General features: G+C 35.4%; 1 long non-coding RNA gene across 1 annotated transcript in view; it reads right to left on the bottom strand.

The window, feature by feature from the left end:
• LOC147578209 (uncharacterized) overlaps nucleotides 1-22,922 on the bottom strand; it is a 66,703-nt gene that overhangs the window by 12,557 nt on the left and 31,224 nt on the right. The window lies entirely within an intron of this gene.

Genomic DNA, 22,922 nt, shown 5'->3' with positions numbered 1-22,922 from the left:
TCACAACCAGAATATCAACATTCATATGTCAAAATACAGAACATTTCTATCACTATTATCTCTCATAGTGTCCTTTTATAGCCATATTTGCTTCCCTTACTCCTTAATCTTTGTCAACTACTAATCTGTTCTTAGTTCTAATTTTTTCATTTCAAAAATGTCTCATAAATAATGTTCTCACTCAGCATAATTCTCTGTAGGTTTATTCATGTTGTTGCCGGTATCATGGCATGAGGGTATCACAATTCATTCACTACCATCCAGTAAAGAACAATCTCCATTGTTTCTCAGTTGGGGCTATTAGGAATAAAAATGATATAGAGGCACCTGGGTGGCTCAGTCGGTTCAGCGTCCCACTTCAGCTCAGGTCATGATCTCGCAGTTTGTGACTTCAGTTTGTGAGTTCAAGCCCTTTGTTGGGCTCTGTGCTGACAGCTCGGAGCCTGCAGCCTGCTTTGGATACTGTGTCTCCTTCTCTCTCTGCCCCTCCCCTGCTTACACTCTGTCTCTCTCTGTCTCTCAAAAAATAAATAAATGTTAAAAAAAAAAAATTTTAATGATATAAGCATTTGTGTACAGATTTTGTATGAACATGTCTTCATTTCTCTATGTTAAATGCCTAGGAGTGTGTAATTGCTGGATTATATGGTAGTTGCAGTGTTTAATGTTATAAGAAACTATTAAGCTTTTAAAGAATGGCTGTACTATTTTATATTTTCATCATTAATATATGAGCAGTCTGATTTTTCTGTATCATCAGCAGCATTTGGGGTTGTCACCATTTTTTATTTTTGCCATTTTCATATGCATATACTGATCTCTAATTGTGGTTTTAATGTGTATTTCTCTAATAGCTAATGGTATTGAACTCTTCCTCTGCTTATTTGCCCTCTGTGTATCCTTTTTAATGAAATTTCTCTCCATGTCTTTTGCCCATTTTCTAATTGGAGTTAATTTTAACTCTTGAGTTCTTAGTGTTATTTATTTATTCTACATCATAATTCTGTAATGGATATAGGGTTTATAAATATTTTCTCCCACTCTGTAGCTCATCATTTCATTTCCTTAACAAAGTCTTTCCAGAGCAAAATTTTTTAGTTTAAATGAAACCAATTTACCAAATTCTGTTTTCATGGATTGTGTTTTTGATGTTATATCTAAAGACTCTGTGTCCAGCTGTAGAGCCTTAAGATTTGCTCCTGATGTTTTTCTACAAGTTCTGTAGTTTTGCATTTTTACATTCATTCATTGCTCTATATTGAGATAATTCTCTTTTTTTCTTTTTTTTAATCTTTGTTTGTTTTTGCCTATGGATGTTCAAATTTTCCAGCACCATTTGTTGATGACTCTTTTCCATCCAATTGCCTTTTCACCTTCATCAAAAATCAGTTAAGCATGTTTATATAGGTATGTCTGGATTCTCTGTTCTGTTGGACATTAAATGTGTCTACCCTTCCACCAACACCATAGATTCTTGATTAATATAGTATATAAAAAAGTCTTAAAGTTAAATAGATAAGTTTCCCACTTTATTCTTATCAAGATAGTTTTCAGCTATTCTTTGCCTTTGTATATAAATTTTAGAATAATATAATCTATACCTGTGAAACATATTGCTGGAATTTTGATAGGAATTACATTAAGCCTGTTTATTAATTTGAAGAGATTGATATGTTTACCATTTTGAGTCTTGCAACTCCTGAATACAGTATGACTGTCCATTTTTTAAGATTTTTTTCTGTTTATTTTATTATGACTCTCCGTTTTTTAAGATTTTTTTTCTGTTTATTTTATTAGCACTGTGTAGTTTCCAGCATGCATGCTCTGGACATGTTTTGTTAGATTTACATTGTAAAATATGGTATTGTATTTTTAATTTTGTTGCCCACTTTCTCATTGTTAGTATTTAGAAATAGAACTGATTTTTGTGTTTACCTTGTTTTCTATGGCCTTGCTGAACTCATTATTAGTTCTAGAAGTTTTCTGGCATATTCCTTGGCATTTTCTATGTAGAAAATCATGTCATTTGCAAATACAGGCACTTACATTTCTTTCTTTCTGATCTGTACGGCTTCTTGCTTTCTAATCCGTATGGCTTTTCTTTTCTTGCCAGTTTGCACTGGCTAGAATGTTTAGTACCATGTTGGATAAGAGTAGTGAGAGTAGGCATCCTTGGCTTGTATCTGATTTTAAGGGGGGAAACATTCCATCTTTCACCATTAAGTATGTTAGCTGTGAATTTTTGTAGTTGCTTTTTATCAAATTGAAGTTCCACTCTATTCATATTTTCTGAGTTTTTTAAATCATGAATAGGTGCTGAATTTTGTCAAATGGCTTTTCTGCATTGATTCATACATGTTCATGTGATTTTTCTTCTTTTGCCTGTTTAATATAGTATAGTACAGTGATTGATTTTCAAATATTGAACCAGCCCCACAATTTTGGAATAAATCACATTTCGTCATAATGTATAATTATTTTTATGTATTGCTGAATTCTATTATATAAGGGACATAGATCTGTTTTTTTTTTTTTTTATTGTACTCCTTTTGTCTGGTTTTGATATCAGGTTAATATTACTTTAAAAAATGAATTAGAAAGTATTCCCTCCTTTTTTATTTTCTGGAAAAGATTGTGTAGAATCAATGTAAGTTCTTCTTTATACATTTGTATAATTTTCAGTGAAATGACTTTGTCCTGAAGATTTCTTTCTGACTTATAAATTCAATTTTCTTACTAGTTATAGAGTCATTCATGGGGCACCTGGGTAGCTCAGTTGGTTAAGCGTCCGACTTCGGCTCAGGTCATGATCTCACAGTTCATGGGTTTGAGCCCCGCATCAGGCTCTGTGCTGACAGCTCAGAGCCTGGAGCCTGCTTTGCATTCTGTGTCTTCCTCTCTCTCTCCCCACCACCTGCTTGTGCGCTGTCTCTCTCTGTCTCTCAAAAATATATAAATGTAAAAACAAATTTTTAAAAATAGTTATAGAGCCATTCAAGTTATCTATTTCATATTTGGTGAGTTGCAAACTATTTTCAAAAACTAGTCTGTAACTGTCAAAGTTGCTCAACTTGTAAGTGCAGAATTGTTTATTGTATTTTCCTATCCCTTGGATGCCTGCAGGATCTGTTCCATTCTCTATTTCATTCCTGATAATAGTAATTTGTCTTTTTCTCTTTTTTGTCAGTCTTGCTATAGTTTGTCAATTTTATTGATCTTTTCACAGAAGTAGCCCTTTAGTTCATTAATTTTCTCTATTGACATTGATTTCTGCTTTTATATTTATTATTCCCTTCCTTTTGCTGACTTTCCATTTATTTAGTTTCCATTTCTTCTTTTTTCTAGGTACTTGAGATGGGACTTAGATTACTGAATTGAGAATTTTACCTGTCAGCACTGAATTAGCTTTTCCCATGAATTTTGATGCCACTTTATTTTAATTTTCATTTAGTTCCATGTATTTTTTTACACTTCCCTTGAGGTTTTCATTTTTAGACCCATAGATTATTGAGATGTGCTTTGTTTCCAAATGGTTACATATTTTCCTGTTACCTGTTATTAATTTCTAATTTGATACCACTATGTTCAGAGAACACACTCTGTGTGACTTCAATTGTTTTAAATATGTTGAGGTTTATTTTATGGATCTAGATATGGCCCAACTTTCATGGACATTTTGCAAATGTGAATTATTTTATCAGTTGGGTGTTCCACAAATATTGATTAGAACATGTTGTTTGTTGGTGATGCTGAATTTTTCTCTATCCTTCCTGATTTTCTGTTTGTTTTATCAACTCTTGGGGGCATAAAGTCTCCAACTATAGTCACACATTTGTCTATTTATCCTTCAATTATATCAGTTTTTTCTTCATATATTTTGTGGACCTGTTGTTTAGTGCATACACAGTTAGAATTGCTATTTCCTCCTGGTGGACTGACACTATTATTAATGATGTCCCTCTCTGCCTCTGATCATTTTCTTTGCTGAGGTTTACTTTATCTGATATTAAATATAGGCATTCCTGCTTTCCTTTAATTAAGGTTTATGTGGTATATCTTTTATCTATCTTATTTTTAAGACAGTCGGTAATTTTGTATTTGGTTGAGTATACATGTACACACACACATAACACTTCTTTATCCATTCATCAGACAATGGACACTTGGGTTTTTTTTTTATGATTTAGCTACTGTAGATAATACTGCTATAAACATCATCGGGGACATGTATCCATTAAAAATAATATTTTTGTATTCTTTGGGAAAATTCCTAGTAGTGCCATTGCAAGATTGTAAGGCAGTTCTATTTTTAACTTTTTGAGGAACTTCCATACTTTTTCCAAAGTGGCTGTACCAGTTTGCATTCCCAAAGGTGAAAGAGAGTTCCCCTTTCTCCACATCCTCACCAATACCTGTTTTGTTCTTGTGTTATTGATTTTACCCATTCTGACAGGTGTGAAGTAATATGTCATTGTAGTTCTGATTTGTATTTAACTGATGATGAGTGAGGTTGAGCATCTTTTCATGTGTCTAATGGCCATCTGTGTATCTTCTTTGGAAAACTGTCTAGTCATGTCCTCTGTTAATTTTTTAACTGAATTATTTCATTTTTGGGTGTTGACTTTTATGTTCTTTGTATATTTTGGATAGTAACCCCTTCTCAGATGTGTCACTTGCAAATATCTACTCCCATTCCACAGGTTGCCTTTTAGTTTTCTTGTTTCCCCTGCTGTATAGAAGCTTTTTATTTTGATGTCCTTCCAACAGTTTATTTTTACTTTTGTTTCCCTTGCCTCAGGAAACACATCTAGAAAAACTATGCTATGGCTAATGTCAAAGAAGTTCCTGCTGGTGCTTTCTTGTAGAATTTGTATGGTTTCAGGTCTCACATTTAGGTCTATCATCCATTTGAATTTATTTTTGTGTATGATGTAAGAAAGTGGTCCAGTTTCATTCTTTTGCATGTTGCTGTCCACTTTTACTGACATCATTTGTTGAAGAGACTGTCTTTTTCCCATTGGATATTCTTTCCAGCTTTGTCAAAGATTAGTTGGCCATAAAGTTATGGGTTTATTTCTGAATTTTCTATTCTGTTCCATTGATCTATGTGTCTATTTTTGTGCCAGTACCATGCTGCTTTGATTACTACAGCTTTGTAATATATTTAGAAATCTGGGATTCTGATGACTAACTTTTCTTTTTCTTTTTCAAGGTTGCTTTAGGTATTCAGGGTCTTTTGTGGTTCCATACAAATTTTAGGATTGTTTGTTCTAGCTCTGTGAAAAATGCTGCTAGTATTTTGACAAGGATTACATTAAATGTGTAGATTGGTTTTGATAATATAGACATTTTAACAATATTTATTCGTCCAATCAATGAGCATGGAATGTCTTTCCATTTCTTAGTGTCATCTTCAATTTCTTTAATCAGTGCTTTATAGTTTTCAGAGTACAGATCTCTCATCTCTTTGGTTACGTTTATTCCTAAGTATCTTGTTTTTGTGCAATTTTAAATGAGATTGATACCTTACTTTCTCTCTGCTACTTCATAATTGGTGTATATAAATGCAACAGATTTCTGTACATTGATTTTATATCCTATAACTTTACTGAATTAGTTTATCATTTCTAGCATGTTTTTTGGTGGATTCTTTACAGTTTTCTATATAGAGCATCATATAATCTGCAAATAGTGAAAATTTGACTTCTTTCTTGCTGATATGGATGTCCTGTCCCCTTTATTATAATATAGTGCCCCTTTTTGTTTCTTTACAGTCTTTGTTTTATTTATTTATTTTTATTTTTATTTTTTAATGTTTATTTTTGATAGAGAGACAGAGCACAAGCGGGGCAGGGGCAGAGACAGAGGGAGACACAGAATCTGAAGCAGGCTCCAGGCTCTGAGCTGTCAGCACACAGCCCTATATGGGGCTTGAAGTCATGAACTGTGAGATCATGATCTGAGCTAAAGTCAGATGCTTAAGTGACTGAGCCAACCAGGTGCCCCTCTTTTTAGTCTTTGTTTTAAAGTCTAATTTGTTTGATATAAGTACTGCTACTCTGGCTTTCTTCTAACATCCATTTGCATGTTAAATGTTTCTCCATCCCCTCACTTTCAATCTTTTGTGCCATAAGGTCTAAAATGAGTCTCTTAAAGGCAGCATATAGATGGGTCTTTTTTTTTTAATCCATTCTGACTCCCTATGTCTTTGATTGGAACATTTAGTCCACTTACTTTCAAAGTAATTATTGATAGATATGTATCGATTGCCATTTTATTACTTGTTTTGTTATTGTTCCTGGAGATTTTCTCTTATTCTTTCTTGTCTTTGTCACTTTGGTCTCTCCTTTGCACTCAAAGATTCCTCTTTAATATTTCTTGCAGGGTGGGTTTAGTGGTCATGAAATCCTTTAGTTTTTGTTTATCTGGGAAACTCTCTCTCTCTCTCTTCTGAATAATAGTTTACTTGGATAGAGTATTCTTGGCTGCAGATTTTTCCTTTCCAGCACTTTGAATATATCATGCCACTCCCTTCTGGCTTGCCAACTTTCTGTTGAGAAATATCCAGCTAGCCTTATGGGTTTTCACATATTTTATAAATTTAATTACAACATGTCTTCACGTTGACCTGCTTTTGTTGATTTTGATGGGAGTTCTCTGTGCTTCCTGGATCTGGATGTCTGTTTCCTTCCCCAGATCAGGGAAGTTTTCAGCTAAATTTCTTCACATAAATTCTCTTCCCCCCTTCTCTCTGTCTTCTTTTGGAATTTCTATAATACAAATGTTATTATGTTTGATGGAGTCATTGATTTCCCTAAGTATATTCTCATGTTGCATAATTCTTTCTCTCTTTTGTTCAGCTTCATTGTTTTCCATTACTTTGTCTTCAGGTCATGAATTCATTCCTCTGTTTCTTCTAGCCTGCTGTTCATTGCATCAGGCATTTTACCAATTTTGTTTATTACACTCTTCCTCTCTGATATTTTTTAACTCTTTTATCTCTGTGGTAAAGGTCTCCATGATATCTTTTTTTCTCAAGACCAGTGAGTATCCTTATGATTGTTGCTTTAAATTCTCCATCAGGCACATTACTTATATCTGTTTTACTTAGATCTCTGGCCATGGCCTTATCTTGTTCTTTCATTTGTGATAAATCCCTCTGTCTTGGTTTTGTCTAACTCTATGCCTTCTTCTATGTGTTAGAAAAGCCAGTATGTCTCCTGCTCCTGAAAGTAACGGCCTTATGAAGAAGAGGTTGTATAGTGCCCAGGACTTCATGGAGTGTCTCTGGTGTGTGATGCATGTGCTCTGCTGTTGTGTTCTGGCTGCTCTATCCTCAGGCCCATCATTGTGCAGAGGCTCTCTTTGCCTGCTGTGGATAGTGTTTGGTCCCTGGCCTGAATGTGGCAGGTTTTAAGTAGGTGTCCTGGTCTACTTGTGAAATGATAAGTGACACCAACTCCACCAGAAATGGGGCCCTGCAGAACTCTCTGGTTGGGAGACACAGTGTGGGCAGGGGTTTGTGCTGGCCTTCTGGGAAGGAGCCCACTGTCCTGGGACTGAGGCAAGTGTGACTGAAGAGGACGTTTCCACTGGAGTTCAGGGGGTTGGGCTTTGTGTATATATGTTAGGCAGCCATTGTTGACTGCACTGCTTCCAGCATGTAGCTCTGTGTTAAAGCTGAGTGCAGAGGAGGGAAATGGCACTAGCCATCTACTTTGTCCCCAGAGAGGTGTCTCCTTGAATGCCAGCTCTCAGAGATGTGCTCTAAGAAGAGCAAATAATCTCCCCACTGTGTGACCCAGGTGTTCATCAGGTTGCTGTTTACACACTTTCTGCCCCCAGGTTGTTTGCCTGCCTTCTCTCTAGGTTCAGCACAGTGCCTTCTGGGTTCTATCTCAGCCAAGCCTGCTGATCTTTAAAACTCAAGGCTTTAAGCTCTACTGGTTGCAAGAACTCATGAAATTCAGTCCCTCTCATTTTACAGGCCAATGGCTTTCTGAAAACATTTTTGTTCATTTCCATCTGTGCTCCTCTCTCTCACCTTCCTTTCAGACCATAGCTCCCTCCTCTCCACACCTATGATCCATTTCTCCCCTAAACAGAGTTTCCACCCTTCCCATCTTCTAAATGTGGCCTCTTCTCTCCCTTTAGTTCTGGAGTATGTTCTGTCAGTCTTCAGGTCTATTTCTGGGAAATTATATAGGATGATTTGATAGGTATCTAGGTGTGTTTCTCAGACAAGGTGAGCCTAGAGTCTTCCTACTCTGCCACTATCTTCCTCTACCTGTATGTTTGTATTTGAAATGAGTTGCTTGTAGACAAAACAGAGTTGGTTCATGTTTTTAAATCCATTCTGCAAACTCTTTTAATTGATGTATTCAGACTACTTATGCTAAGTATTAATGCATTAGGGTTTAAGTTAGCCATTATATTTCCATTTTCTGTTTTTTCTGTTTCTCATTGTTCTAGTTGTTTCAATTCAGAGACTCCAGAAATTGCCTCATAATTTTCTGCCTTCTTGTGGGTCACATGAACTTTTTAAAATTTCATTTTTATCGTAATTTTTACAAATCCATATCTTTACATAGTTTTTTTAATTGTTGCTGTAGGCATTAAATTTTACTAGTACAGTATTGAAATATTACTTCTTTTAATGTTCCTTTACCCTCCTCCATTTATAATATAATCATTTTAAATATTTTCCCTGTTCATATTTAAAACACATCAGATAAAATTTTTGCTAAAAGCATCAAATATACATTTTAAAATTCAAACGAAGAAGAAAAGCCCAGGGTGTTTATCCTTATTTTTGGTTTACTGTGTTTTTCTTCTTCTGGATTGTCTGACTTTCATTAGTTTATCATTTCCTTTCTGTTTAGAGAACTTCCTTGAGGTATTCTTTTAGGTACATCTTCTGGTGACAAATTCTTTGTTTTCCTTTATCTGAGAATGTCTTCTTTATTTGTGAACGATACTTTTGCTGGATATAGAATTCTGGGTTGTCAATTCATTTTTCAGTACTTAACAATGTTGTGCCACTTCCTTTGATCTCCATGTTTTCTGATAAGAAATCCACTATCATTCTAATTATTTTTCCTTCTATCAGTAAAGTTTCATTTTTCTCTGGCTACTTTCAAGATTTTTTCTATTTTTTTCTTTAGTTTTCAGAAGTTTAATTATATTGTGACTTGGCATGAATTTCTTTGAGTTTATCCTGTTGTGAGAATCAGTCACCTGTTTGAATCTGTAGGTTTACATATCTTGCCAAATTTGGAAGTTTCTAGCAATTGTTTGAGTGTATTTTAGTCTCTTTTTTTTTCTCCTTCAAAAACTACAATGACACAAATGTTAGATTTTTTGCTCCATAGTTTCCTAAGTCTCTGTTCGTATTTTAAAAATGTTTATTTATTTTGAGAGAGAGGGGAGCGATGGAGAGAGTGAGCACAGAGCCAGATTCAAGGCTCAATCCCACAAACAGTGAGATCATGACCTGTGACAAAATCGAGAGTCAGATGCTCAACCAAATGAGCCACCCAGGAGCCCCTTAATTTTTTATTCAGTTCATTTTCTATTATTATTATTTTTAAATAGTTTATTGTCAAGTTAGCTAACATACAGTGTATACAGTGTGCTCTTGGATTCAGGAGTACATTCCCATGATTTATCATGTACATACAACACCCAGTGCTCATCCCAACAAGTGCCTTCCTCAATGTGCATCACCCATTTTCCCCTCCTTCCAGCACCCAATCAACCCTCAGTTTGTTTTTTGTATTTAAGCGTCTCTTATGGTTTGCCTCCCTCTCTGTCTGAAAGTACTTTTTCCCTTTCCCTTCCCCCATAGTCTTCTGTTAAGTTTCTCAAATTCAACACAGGAGTGAAAACATACTTGTTATTAACATTGGGTAATTTCTATTATTAATTTCTCATTTCTTAATTATTTTCCCATTCTGTTTTTGAGCAAATCCACTGAGATTTTTATTTCAGTATTGTATTTTTCATTTCTAAAATTTTCTGTTGTCTTTTTTTAATATATGAAATTTACTGTCAAATTGGTTTCCATACAACACCCAGTGCTCATCCCAAAAGATGCCCTCTTCAATACCCATCACCCACCCTCCTCTCCCTCCCACTCCCCATCAGCCCTCAGTTTGTTCTCAGTTTTTAAGTGTCTCTTATGCTTTGGCTCTCTCCCACTCTAACCTCTTTATTTTTTCCTTCCCCTCACCCTTGGGTTCCTATTAAGTTTCTCAGGATACACATAAGAGTGAAAACATATGGTATCTGTCTTTCTCTGTATGGTTTATTTCACTTACCATAACACTCTCCAGTTCCATCCACGTTGCTACAAAAGGCCATATTTCATTCTTTCTCATTGCCATTTAGTACTCCATTGTGTATCTAAACCATAATTTTTTTATCCATTCATCAGTTGATGGACATTAGGCTCTTTCCATAATTTGGCTATTGTTGAGAGTGCTGCTATAAACATTGGGGTACAAGTGCCCCTATGCATCAGTAATCCTGTATCCTTTGGGTAAACTCTTAGCAGTGGTACTGTTGGGTCATTGGGGAGGTCTGTTTTTAATTTTTTGAGGAACCTCCACACTGTTTTCCAGAGTGGCTGCACCAGTTTGCATTCCCACAAACAGTGCAAGAGGGTTCCTGTTTCTTCACATCCTCTCCAGCATCTATAGTCTCCTGATTTGTTCATTTTGGCCACTCTGACTGGCGTGAGGTGATATTTGAGTGTGGTTTTGATTTGTATTTCCCTGATGAGGAGAGATGTTGAGCATCTCTTCATGTGTCTGCTGGCCATCCAGATGTCTTCTTTAGAGAAGGGTCTATTCATGTTTTCTGCCCATTTCTTCACTGGACTATTTGTTTTTCGGGTGTGGAGTTTGGTGAGCTCTTTATAGATTTTGGATACTAGCCCTTTGTCCGATATGTCATTTGCGAATATCTTTTCCCATTCCGTTGGTTGCCTTTTAGTTTTACTGATCGTTTCCTTTGCTGTGCAGAAGCTTTTTATCTTCATGAGGTCCCAATAGTTCATTTTTGCTTTTAATTCGCTTGCCTTTGGGGATGTGTCAAGTAAGAAATTGCTACGGCTGAGGTCAGAGAGGTCTTTTCTTGTTTTCTCCTCTAGGGTTTTGATGGTTTCCTGTCTCACATTCAGGTCCTTTATCCATTTTGAGTTTATTTTTGTGAATGGTGTGAGAAAGTGGTCTAGTTTCAACCTTCTGCATGTTGCTGTCCAGTTCTCCCAGCACCATTTGTTAAAGAGACTGTCTTTTTTCCATTGGATGTTCTTTCCTGCTTTGTCAAAGATGAGTTGGCCATACGTTTGTGGGTCTAGTTCTGGGGTTTCTATTCTATTCCATTGGTCTATGTGTCTGTTTTTGTGCCAATATCATGCTGTCTTGATGATTACAGCTTTGTAGTAGAGGCTAAAGTCTGGGATTGTGATGCCTACTGCTTTGGTCTTCTTCTTCAAAATTACTTTGGCTATTCGGGGCCTTTTGTGGTTCCATATGAATTTTAGGATTGCTTGTTCTAGCTTTGAGAAGAATGCTGGTGCAACTTTGATTGGGATTGCATTGAATGTGTAGATAGCTTTGAGTAGTATTGACATTTTGACAATATTTATTCTTCCAAACCATGAGCATGGAATGTTTTTCCATTTCTTTATATCTTCTTCAATTTCCTTCATAAGCTTTCTATAGTTTTCAGCATACAGAAATTTTACATCTTTGGTTAGATTTATTCCTAGGTATTTTATGCTTCTTGGTGCAATTGTGAATGGGATCAGTCTCTTTATTTGTCTTTCTGTTGCTTCATTGTTAGTGTAAAAGAATGCAACTGATTTCTGTACATTGATTTTGTATCCTGCAACTTTGCTGAATTCATGTATCAGTTCTAGCAGACTTTTGGTGGAGTCTATCGGATTTTCCATGTATAATACCATGTCATCTGCAAAAAAGTGAAAGCTTGACTTCATCTTTGCCAATTTTGATGCCTTTGATTTCCTTTTGTTGTCTGATTGCTGATTCTAGAACTTCCAACACTATGTTAAACAACAGTGGTGAGAGTGGACATCCCTGTCGTGTTCCTGATCTCAGGGCAAAAGCTCTCAGTTTTTCCCCATTGAGGATGATGTTAGCTGTGGGCTTTTCATAAATGGCTTTTATGATGTTTAAGTATGTTCCTTCTATCCCAACTTTCTCGAGGGTTTTTATTAAGAAAGGATGCTGAATTTTGTCAAATGCTTTTTCTGCATTGATCGACAGGATCATATGGTTCTTATCTTTTCTTTTATTAATGTGATGTATCACGTTGATTGATTTGCGAATGTTGAACCAGCCCTGCATCCCAGGAATGAATCCCACTTGATCATGGTGAATAATTCTTTTTATATGCTGTTGAATTCTATTTGCTAGTATCTTATTGAGAATTTTTGCATCCATATTCATCAGGGATATTGGCCTGTTGTTCTCTTTTTTTACTGGGTCTCTGTCTGGTTTAGGAAGCAAAGTAATACTGGCTTCATAGAATGAGTCTGGAAGTTTCCCTTCCCTTTATATTTTTTGGAATAGCTTGAGAAGGATAGGTATTATCTCTGCTTTAAACGTCTGGTAGAACTCCCCTGGGAAGCCATCTGGTCCTGGACTCTTATTTGTTGGGAGGTTTTTGATAACTGATTCAATTTCTTCGCTGGTTATGGGTCTGTTCAAGCTTTCTATTTCCTCCAGTTTGAGTTTTGGAAGAGTGTGGGTGTTTAAGAATTTGTCCATTTCTTCCAGGTTGTCCAGTTTGTTGGCATATAATTTTTCATTGTATTCCCTGATATTTGCTTGTATTTCTGAGGGAATGGTTATAATAATTCCATTTTCATTCATGATTTTATCTATTTGGGTCATCTCCCTTTTCTTTTTGAGAAGTCTGGCTAGAGGTTTATCAATTTTGTTTATTTTTTCAAAAAATCAACTCTTGGTTTCAATGAAACTCATTGGTTTCATTCTGCTCTACAGTTTTTTTTAGATTCTATATTGTTTATTTCTGCTCTAATCTTTATTATTTCTCTTCTTCTGCTGGGTTTAGGGTGTCTTTGCTGTTCTGCTTCTATTTCCTTTAGGTGTGCTGTTAGATTTTGCATTTGGGATTTTTCTTGTTTCTTGAGATAGGCCTGGATTGCAATGTATATTCCTCTCAGGACTGCCTTTGCTGCATCCCAAAGCGTTTGGATTGTATTTTCCAAGCGTTTGGATTGTATTTTCATTTTCATTTTTTTCCATATATTTTTTAATTTCTTCTCTAATTGCCTGGTTGACCCATTCATTCTTTAGTAGGGTGTCCTTAACCTCCATGTTTTTGAAGGTTTTCCAGACTTTTTCCTGTGGTTGATTTCAAGCTTCATAGCATTGTGATCTGAAAGTATGCATGGTATGGTCTCAATTCTTGTATACTTATGAAGAGCTGTTTTGTGACCCAGTATGTGATCTATCTTGGAGAATGTTCCATGTGCACTTGAGAAGAAAGTATATTCTGTTGTATGGGATGCAGAGTTCTAAATAGACCTGTCAAGTCCATCTGATCCAATGTATCATTCAGGGCCCTTGTTTCTTTATTAACCGTGTGTCTAAATGATCTATCCATTGCTGTGAGTGGGATGTTAAAGTCCCCTGCAATTACCACATTCTTGTCAATAAGGTGGCTTATGTTTGTGAGTAATTGTTTTATATATCTGGGGGCTCCCGTATTCGGCACATAGACATTTATAATTGTTAGCTCTTTCTGATGGATAGACCTTGTAATTATTATATAATGCCCTTCTTCATCTCTTCTTACAGCCTTTATTTTAAAGTCTATTTCATCTGATATAAGTATGGCTACTCCAGCTCTCCTTTGACTTCCAGTAGCATGATAAATAATTCTCCATCCCCTCACTTTCAATCTGAAGGTGTCCTCAGGTCTAAAATGAGTCTCTTGTAGACAGCAAATAGATGGGTCTTGTTTTTTATCCATTCTGATACCCTATGTCTTTTGGTTGGTGCATTTAGTCCATTTACATTCAGTGTTATTATAGAAAGATATGGGTTTAGAGTCACTGTGATGTCTGTAGGTTTCATGCTTGTAGCGATGTCTCTGGTACTTTGTCTCACAGGATCCCCCTTAGGATCTCTTGTAGGGCTGGTTCAGTGGTGATGAATTCCTTCAGTTTTGTTTGTTTGGGAAGACCTTTATCTCTCCTTCTATTCTAAATGACAGATTTGCTGGATAAAGGATTCTCGACTGCATATTTTTTTCTGTTCATCACATTGAAGATTTCCTGCCATTCCTTTCTGGCCTGCCAAGTTTCAGTAGAGAGATCCGTCACGACTCTTATCAGTCTCTCTTTATATGTTAGCGCACGTTTATCCCTAGCTGCTTTCAGAATTTTCTCTTTATCCTTGTATTTTGCCAGTTTCACTATGATATGCCATGCAGAAGATCAATTCGAGTTACGTCTGAAGGGAGTTCTCTGTGCCTCTTGGATTTCAATGCCTTTTTCCTTCCCCAGATCAGGGAAGTTCTCAGCTATTATTTCTTCAAGTACACCTTCAGCACCTTTCCCTCTCTCTTCCTCCTCTGTAATACCAATTATGAGTAGTTTATTTCTCTTTAGTGCATCACTTAGTTCTCTAATTTTCCCCTCACACTCCTGGATTTTTTTATCTCTCTTTTTCTCAGCTTCCTCTTTTTCCATAATTTTATCTTCTAGTTCACCTATTCTCTCCTCTGCCTCTTCAATCCAAGCCGTGGTCATCTCCATTTTATTTTGCAGCTCACTTATAGCATTTTTTAGCTCCTCCTGGCTGTTCCTTAATCCCTTGATCTCTGTAGCAATAGATTCTCTGCTGTCGTCTATACTGTTTTCAAGCCCAGCGATTAATTTTATGACTATTATTCTAAATTCACTTTCTGTCTTATTGTTTAAATCCTTTTTGATCAGTTCATTAGCTGTCATTATTTCCTGGAGGTTTTTTTGAGGGGAATTCTTCCGTTTTGTCATTTTGGATCATCCCTGGAGTGGTGAGGAACTGCAGGGTACTTCCCCTGTGCTGTCTTGAATACCGTGCATTGGTGGGCGGGGCCACAGTCAGACCTGATGTCTGCCCACAGCCCACTGTTGGGGCCACCATCAGACTGGTGTGTACCTTCTCTTCCCCTCTCCTAAGAGCGGGATTCACTGTGCGGAGGTGTGGCCCGTCTGGGCTACTTGCATACTGCCAGGCTTGTGTTGCTGGGGATCCTGTGTATTAGCTGGGGTGGATGGGCAAGGTGCACAGGGGTGGGAGGGGCAGGCTCAGCTCGCTTTTCCTTTGGTGATCTGCTTCGGGAGGGGCCCTGCAGCCCCAGGAGGGATGGATTGGAAGAAGCACAGCATTGGGTGTTTGCGTGGTGCAAGCAAGTTCCCTGGCAGGAACTGGTTCGCTTTGGGATTTTGGCTGCGGGATGGGCGAGGGAGATGGCGCTGGTGAGCGCCTTGTTCCCCGCCAAGCTGAGCTCTGTCATCCGGGGCTCAACAACTCTCCCTCCCATTGTCCTCCAGCCTTCCCGCTCTCGGAGCAGAGCTGTTAGCTTATAACCTTCCAGATGTTAAGTCCTGCTTGCTGTCCGAACACACTCTGTCCAGCCCCTCAGCTTTTGCCAGCCAGACTCGCGGGCTCTGCTTGGCTGGCAGGCTGCCCCTCTGCCCTGGATCCCTCCCACCAGTTCGCGTAGTGTGCACCGCCTCGCCACCCTTCCTTCCCTCTTCCGTGGGCATGTAGTCTACGCATGGCTCCGAAGAATACATTCTGCTAGTCTTCTGGTGGTTTTCTGGGTTATTTAGGCAGGTGTGGGTGGAATCTAAGTGATCAGCAGGACGCGGTGAGCCCAGCATCCTCCTACACCATCTTTCCCCTCTTGTCTTTTTTTGTATAACTTCTCATTCTTTGGTGAGCTGTTCTCTTTGTTGTTGTTGTTGTTGTTTTAAGACTTTTTTTTTTTTTTGAGAAGTGTTAGATTTGCAGCAAATCTTGGCAGAATTTTTTCACATACCTACTGATCCCACACATGTGTAGCATTTTCATTAAAATTCCCACCAGAATGGAATGAATCTATACAGACACATCATAATCATTTAAAGACCATAGTTTGCATTACAGTTCACTGTTGGTGTTGTATATTCAATGGGTGTGGACAAATGTATAATGATATGTGTCCATCATTATAGATGGATTTTCACTGCCTCAACATTTATCTGTGCTCCATCTATTCCCTGCCCCCACCAAACCCTGGCAATCATTAATATTTTTCAAGATTTTTTTAATAGCAGTTTTAGATTTGCAACAAAATTGAGAGGAAAATATAGAAATCTCCCATATACCCTTTCTCTTACACATGTATAGCCTCCCCATTTTCAAAATCACTCACAAGAATGGTATTTTTTATTAAAGGATGAAACTATATTGGCACATCACAATCACCAAAAGTCCACGGTTTACCTAATGGTTCTCTCTTGACATTGTATATTTAATGGGTTTAGACAATTTATAATGGACATATTTTTATCACTATAAAAACATACAAAGTATTTTCACTGCCCTAAAAATTATCTGCCCTGCCTATTCATCTCTCTCCACCTCAAACCCAAGCAACCACTGCATTGTCTCCATAGTTTTGCATTTTCCAGAATGCCATGTAATTGTAATCACACAATATGTAGTTTTATCAGATTGGTTTATTTCACTTAGTAATGTACATTTAAGGTTTCTCCATGTCTCTTCATGCACAATAGTTCACTTCTTTTTAGTGCTGCATAGTATTCCATTGCCTGGATATATTTTGGTTTATCCATTCACCTATTGAAGGACCTGTTGGTTGTTTCCAAGTTTTGACAATCATGGATAAAGTTGCTGTAAACATCCATGTGCAGTACAGGTTTTGGGGTAGAAATAACTTTTCAAATTCTTTGGGTAAATACCAAGGAGCATAATCACTGGTTTAATAATATTTAGTTTTGTAAGAAACCAGCAAATTGGCTGCACCAGTTTTCTTTATAACAATGATAAATAAGAGTTCTTGTTCCATATCCCCAGCACTTTCTGATATCATCAGTGTTCTGGATTTTGACTATTCTAGTAAATGGTATCTACTATTTTAATTTGCAATCCATGGTGACTTATGTTATAGAACATCTTATCATAAGCTTACTTTCCATCTGTATATGTTCTTTGATGAAGTATCTGTTAAGGTCTTTAGCCCATTTTTTAATGATGTTTTTCATTTTCTTGTTGAGTTTTAAGAGTTCTTTGTGTATTTTGAATAATAATTCTTTATCAGTGTGTAATTTACAGATATATTCTCTAGTCTGTGGCTTGTCTTATTCTCTTGACATTGTCTTTTCCAGAGCAGAAGTTAAAAATTTTTTTCATAATGCAGTTAACAAGGAAATCCAGTTATTTCTATGACATATAACATTTCAATTATTAGAATCTCAAGTGATGACTTTATATCAGGACATGCTAAACCTTCAGAGATTTCATATGATTTCTAGAACAATTATAGCATTGACTCATACAACATAACCTAAATGGTTTATTATCCTTTGTTTAGTATTGCTTCCCATGTAACACCATACCAAACATACACGCCTAATTAGTCATAAAGACTTCATTTAAGATTTGAATTTTTGGAAAGTCTGTTTAAAAAACAACAACACCCCAGAATGTTTAAAGTACATGCCTAAATGGGACCACAGATTACTATAAAACTTAAAACTTGGCTATCTATTTAACCAAAGTGGCAATAAGAGATTCTAAAGGCAAATACAGAAGGTTTTATAGTTGCTAGAAAAATTTAGCTCTTTAATATTGAGGAAACTTAACATTATTAAGTAATCTGAGAGCTGATAAAGACAAAGCATGGAAATTTTGTTTTCTGGGAATTTGTTTACAATTTTTTACCAAGAGCAGACCTACTACTCAAGAAAGTTTTGTCTTTTTGACAGAGAGAAAAAGCCAGATTTCATTCTTATACCACTGTATTTTTATTTTTTAATTTTTTTAAATTCCAGTTACCTAACATACAGTGTTATATTAGTTTCAGGTGTACAGTACAGTAATTCAACACTTCCATACATCACCCTGTGCTCATTACAAGTGCACTCCTTAATCCCCATCACCTATTTACCCATCCCCTCATGCACCTCCCCTCCCCATAAATTTGTTCTCTATAATTAAGAGTCTGTTTCTTCATTTCTCTATCTTATTTTTTTTCTTTGCTTGTTTGTTTTGTTTCTTAAATTCTATGTATGATTGAAATCATATGGTATTTGTTTTTCTTTGACTGACTTATTTCACATAGTATTATACTCCAGCTCCATCCATGTCATTGCAAATGGTAAGATTTGATTCGTTTTGTGGCTGAATAATATTCCATATTATATATTATTATTATATTATATATTATTATCCTGTATTATATATTCCATACACACACATACACACACACACATCATATCTTCTTTATCCATTCATCAATCGATGGACCCTGGGTTGCTTCCATATCTTGGCTATTGTAATAATGCTGCTATTAACATAGGGGTGCATGTATCTCTTTGAATTAGTGTTCTTGTATTCTTTGGGTAAATACTCAGTAGTGCTATTTTTAACTTTCTGAGGAGCCTCCATACTGTTTTCCACAGTGGCTACACCAATGTTACAGGAATCTTTTTTTTCTTCACATCCCAGAAGTTTTTAATTTTAATGAGCTTATCAATTATTTAATCCCTTGGGATCCTTCCTTTGATATGGTATCTAAAAAGGCATTGCCATGCCTAAGGTCATCTAGGTTTTCTACTATGTTTTTTTCTAAGAGTTTTATAGTTTTGTGTTTTACACTTAGATCTATGATTCTTTTTAAGTTTACTTTTGTGAAGTGTCTAAGATCTGTGTCTACATTCATTTTTTTGCATACGGATGTCCAGCTGTTCCAGCACCATTTGTTAAGGAGACAATCTTTATTCTATTATATTGTTGCCTTTGATCTTTTGTCAAAGATGAGCTGAGCACATGAGTGGGGGTCTATTCCTGGGCTTTCTATTTTGCTTCTCTTGATCTATTTGTCTATTCTTTACCCAATACCACCTGTTCCTGAATACTATAGCTTTATATTAAGTCTTGAACTCAGATAGTGTCATTCCTCCAATTTTGTTCTTCTCCTTCAATATTGTATCCTACTGGATACTCTGGGTATTTTGCACCTCTATATAAACTTTAGACTCAATTTGTCAATATCTAGAAGCCAACTTTCTGGAATTTTGTTTGAGATTGCATTGAACTGATAGATCAAGTTCAGAAAAATAGACATCTTGATAATATTGAGTCATCATATCCATGAACATGGAACATATCCCATTTAGTTCTTTTATCTTGTTAATCAGTTTTAAGGTTTTCCTTTTATGAACCTTGTGCATATTTTATAGAATTTATGCCTAAATATTGCATTTCAGGGATGCTAATGTAAATTGTACTGTGTTTTTACTTTCAAATTCCAACTGCTCATTGTTGTATAAAGAAAAGTTATTCACTTTTATATATTAACATTGTATCCTACAACCTTGTTATAATCATTTATTAGTTCCAGGAGTGTTTTGTTGTTGTTGATTCTACTGAACTTTCTATATAGATAGTCATGTTATATGCAAGCAAAGATAGCTTTGTTTCTTCTTTTCTAATCTGTATACATTTTATTTCCTTATCTTCTTATATTAGATAGGATTTTTGGAACAGTGTTGAAAAGGTGTGGTGAAAGGGAACATCCTTGCCTTGTTCTGGGAAAACTATTAGTTTCTTATTGTTCAGTATGATATTAATGGTAGGTTTGTTCTAGATATTCTTTATCATATTGAAGAAATTCTCCTTTATTGCTAATTTTCCATGAGTTTTTATAAAGAATGAGTGTTCATTTTTTTCACTTTTTCTGCATTTATTAATATAATAATTAATATATAATAATATATTTATTAATATTAATATAAATACAATTTATTATTTATATAATTGATATAATTATAATTTATGAATACAATCTATATTAATAACTGTGTTATATTACAAATCCATTTGTGTAATGGATTACATTAATTAGTTTTTTATGTTGAATCAGCCTTGCATGCCAGGGATAAATCCCATTTGGTCATGGTGTATAATTCTTTTCATACATTGTTGGATTTAATTTGCTAATATTTTGTTTAGAATTTTTGCATCTGTGTTCATGAGAGATACAGGTCTGCAGTTTTCTACTCTTTAAATTCTTTAAGATATGTCTTGTAACCCAAAAAGTCATCTATCTTGGTGAATGCTCTATATGAGCTTGATAAAAATGTGTATTCTGTTGTTGGATGAAGTAGTCTATAAATGTTAATTATACCCAACTGACTGGTGGTGGTGTTGAGCTCAACTATGTCCTTACTGATTTTCTGTCTGCTGGATCTGTCCATTTCTGATAGAGGGATACTGAAGATTCCAACAATGATAGTGGATTCATCTATTTTTCCTTGCAGTTTTATCAGTTTGGGCATTCATATAGTTTGGGCATTCTTTTTTTTTTTTTTTTTTAATTTGGTTTAAGTGTGTTTTTAGTTGCTTGTTTAAGCATTTTTATCATGGCTACCTTAAGATTTTGTCAGATAATTCTGCCATCTTTGTCATTTCATTGTTGACATTTATTGACATCTTTTTCTAAAACTTAGATCTTTCTCATTCTTGGTACAAACAATGATTTTCTATTGAAATCTGGACATCTTTGTATTATGTTATCAGACTCTGAATTTTATTTGAACTTTCTGTTGTTACTGGCTTTCCCTGATACCATTTTGACAGGAGAAATGGGATGTTTGTATTGTTTCTAGCAGATTAAAAGAGTTTGGGTTATCACTGAAGCTGGGTGATGGCATATAAGAGCTCATTATATTAATTTCTCCACTCTTGTGTTAGTTTGAAATTTCCATACTAAATTTAAAGAAATAAAGGTAAATACTATATAAATTGAAGATGTATTTTGTCTATCAGAGCCTAACATATTCAATGGACACTCAATACATAGTAACTGAATAAAGTAACATAAAATGTCTGAAGCAAAAAAAAAAAAAAAATCATATTGGGGCTTCACTGTGAAAACATAATAAATTTTTAAGCTATGTATGAGCATTAAAAATATAAAAGTTTAGGTAAGTTTAAAAATAACCAAACCTGAGACTTCAAAATATGAAAAAAAAAAACTAGCAATGAGAACAAACTCTTGTTTTTTTACATAAAAATTATCTCATTCTTTAATTTACTTTGCCATAATTTCTATGGGTGGGGAATGTCAGTATGACAGAACAGTTCAGATATATTTAGTGCAAAATGAAATTATCTGCTTTTGGTTTCTTCTCTTATTAAATTTTCACATTAATAGCCTGTCACATTAAACTATATGCTTTAAAATGTCACAATGTAGTCCTGAAGTTTAGATAAACTCATATTACTAGACATTTTATTATTTATTTATAGTGTCTCCTGCCTTTCCAAAGTAACAAACTTCCTACAGATACTTTTAGGGACTTTGGAAGAGATATATATTTGGAACTAGATGGTACCTCAGCAATCATGTAATGCAAAGATTTCATTTACAGACAAAATCATTTAGTCCCCATAGAGAATGTGTATGTGATTGTTTGCACAACATCTTTTCTCTCAGCTTTCCTGAGAACTACATGTCACCTATTCTACCCACATGACTTCTGTTTCTATATTCTTAAATCATTTCATTTTACCCCTGGCCACAGTTGATTGTTTCAGAAGCTGGTATCTTTATGAAGAGTGTTAGATTTTGATAAACTCCAAGTTATAAACCCGTTAACATCATGTTTTCTATCATATAAGAAAAAACTTGGCAACAAGAGAGAATGGTGAGACCAATAAAGAGGAACAAAGACAGAACTCCATCAAGACTCAAGTCTCTGACTACTGAACTTCTGTCCAGTGCTTGTTTATTTCCTTCAATACCCCAACATCCTTCAAATAAATTTCTTCTTTTGTTTTGGTGAATCTTAGTATAGGTCACTGCCACACAAAGAACCCTAAAACACAGTGCTATGAAGGTTAAGTAACTTACCCAAACCTTCAAAACCAGTTTAAAAGTTGTTTTGGAAGCCACATAATCTCCCAGCCCTGTAATAGGCACTAATAAATTTTTGTGAAGTCAAATATATTATAATATGTTATGTTTTATATAATAGAATACTATAAAATGTAAAATGTTATAGAAATATTTTGTTGCATTTCATATATATTTATGACTTATCTTGCACTGTCTTCAGTAGAAGTTTGTCTCAAGTAATAAAAAAAAAATATACTATATTTATAACTTTTAATACAATTGGGTAGTTTTTTGAGTAAAAATAACATTATATCTAGAATTTGCTTTAAAATACTTCAGCACAGGGGCACCTGGGTAGCTCAGTCAGTTAAGCATCAACTCTTAATTATTGCTCAGGTCATGATCTCACAGTTCATGAGTTTGAGCCCCACATGAGGCTCTGTGCTCACAAGTGTGGAGCTTGCTTGGGATTCTTTCTCTGCCCCTCCATTGCTCACTCTCTCTCCCTCTCTCTCTCACTCAAAATAAATAAATAACATTAAAAAAAAATACTTCAGCACAAAAAGGTAAGGAGGCAGCAATACCTAAAACAAGATTAGTAAAATAATAATTGATAAAGCTGGGATATGGGTTAATTGGAGTTCATTATACTGTTCACCCTTCTCTTGTAGAGGTTGGAAATTTTTTATTACAAAAATATTTTAAAAGTGTATGATGATATATGACATATGATAGATTCTCATTAAATA

Source organism: Puma concolor, chromosome C1 (assembly GCF_028749965.1).
Source record: "Puma concolor isolate L17-30 chromosome C1, mPumCon1.1.hap2, whole genome shotgun sequence".
NCBI classification, from domain to species: Eukaryota; Metazoa; Chordata; class Mammalia; order Carnivora; family Felidae; genus Puma; species Puma concolor.
The sequence above is the reverse complement of the archived record's forward strand: the minus strand, read 5'-3'. Positions and strand labels throughout refer to the sequence as shown.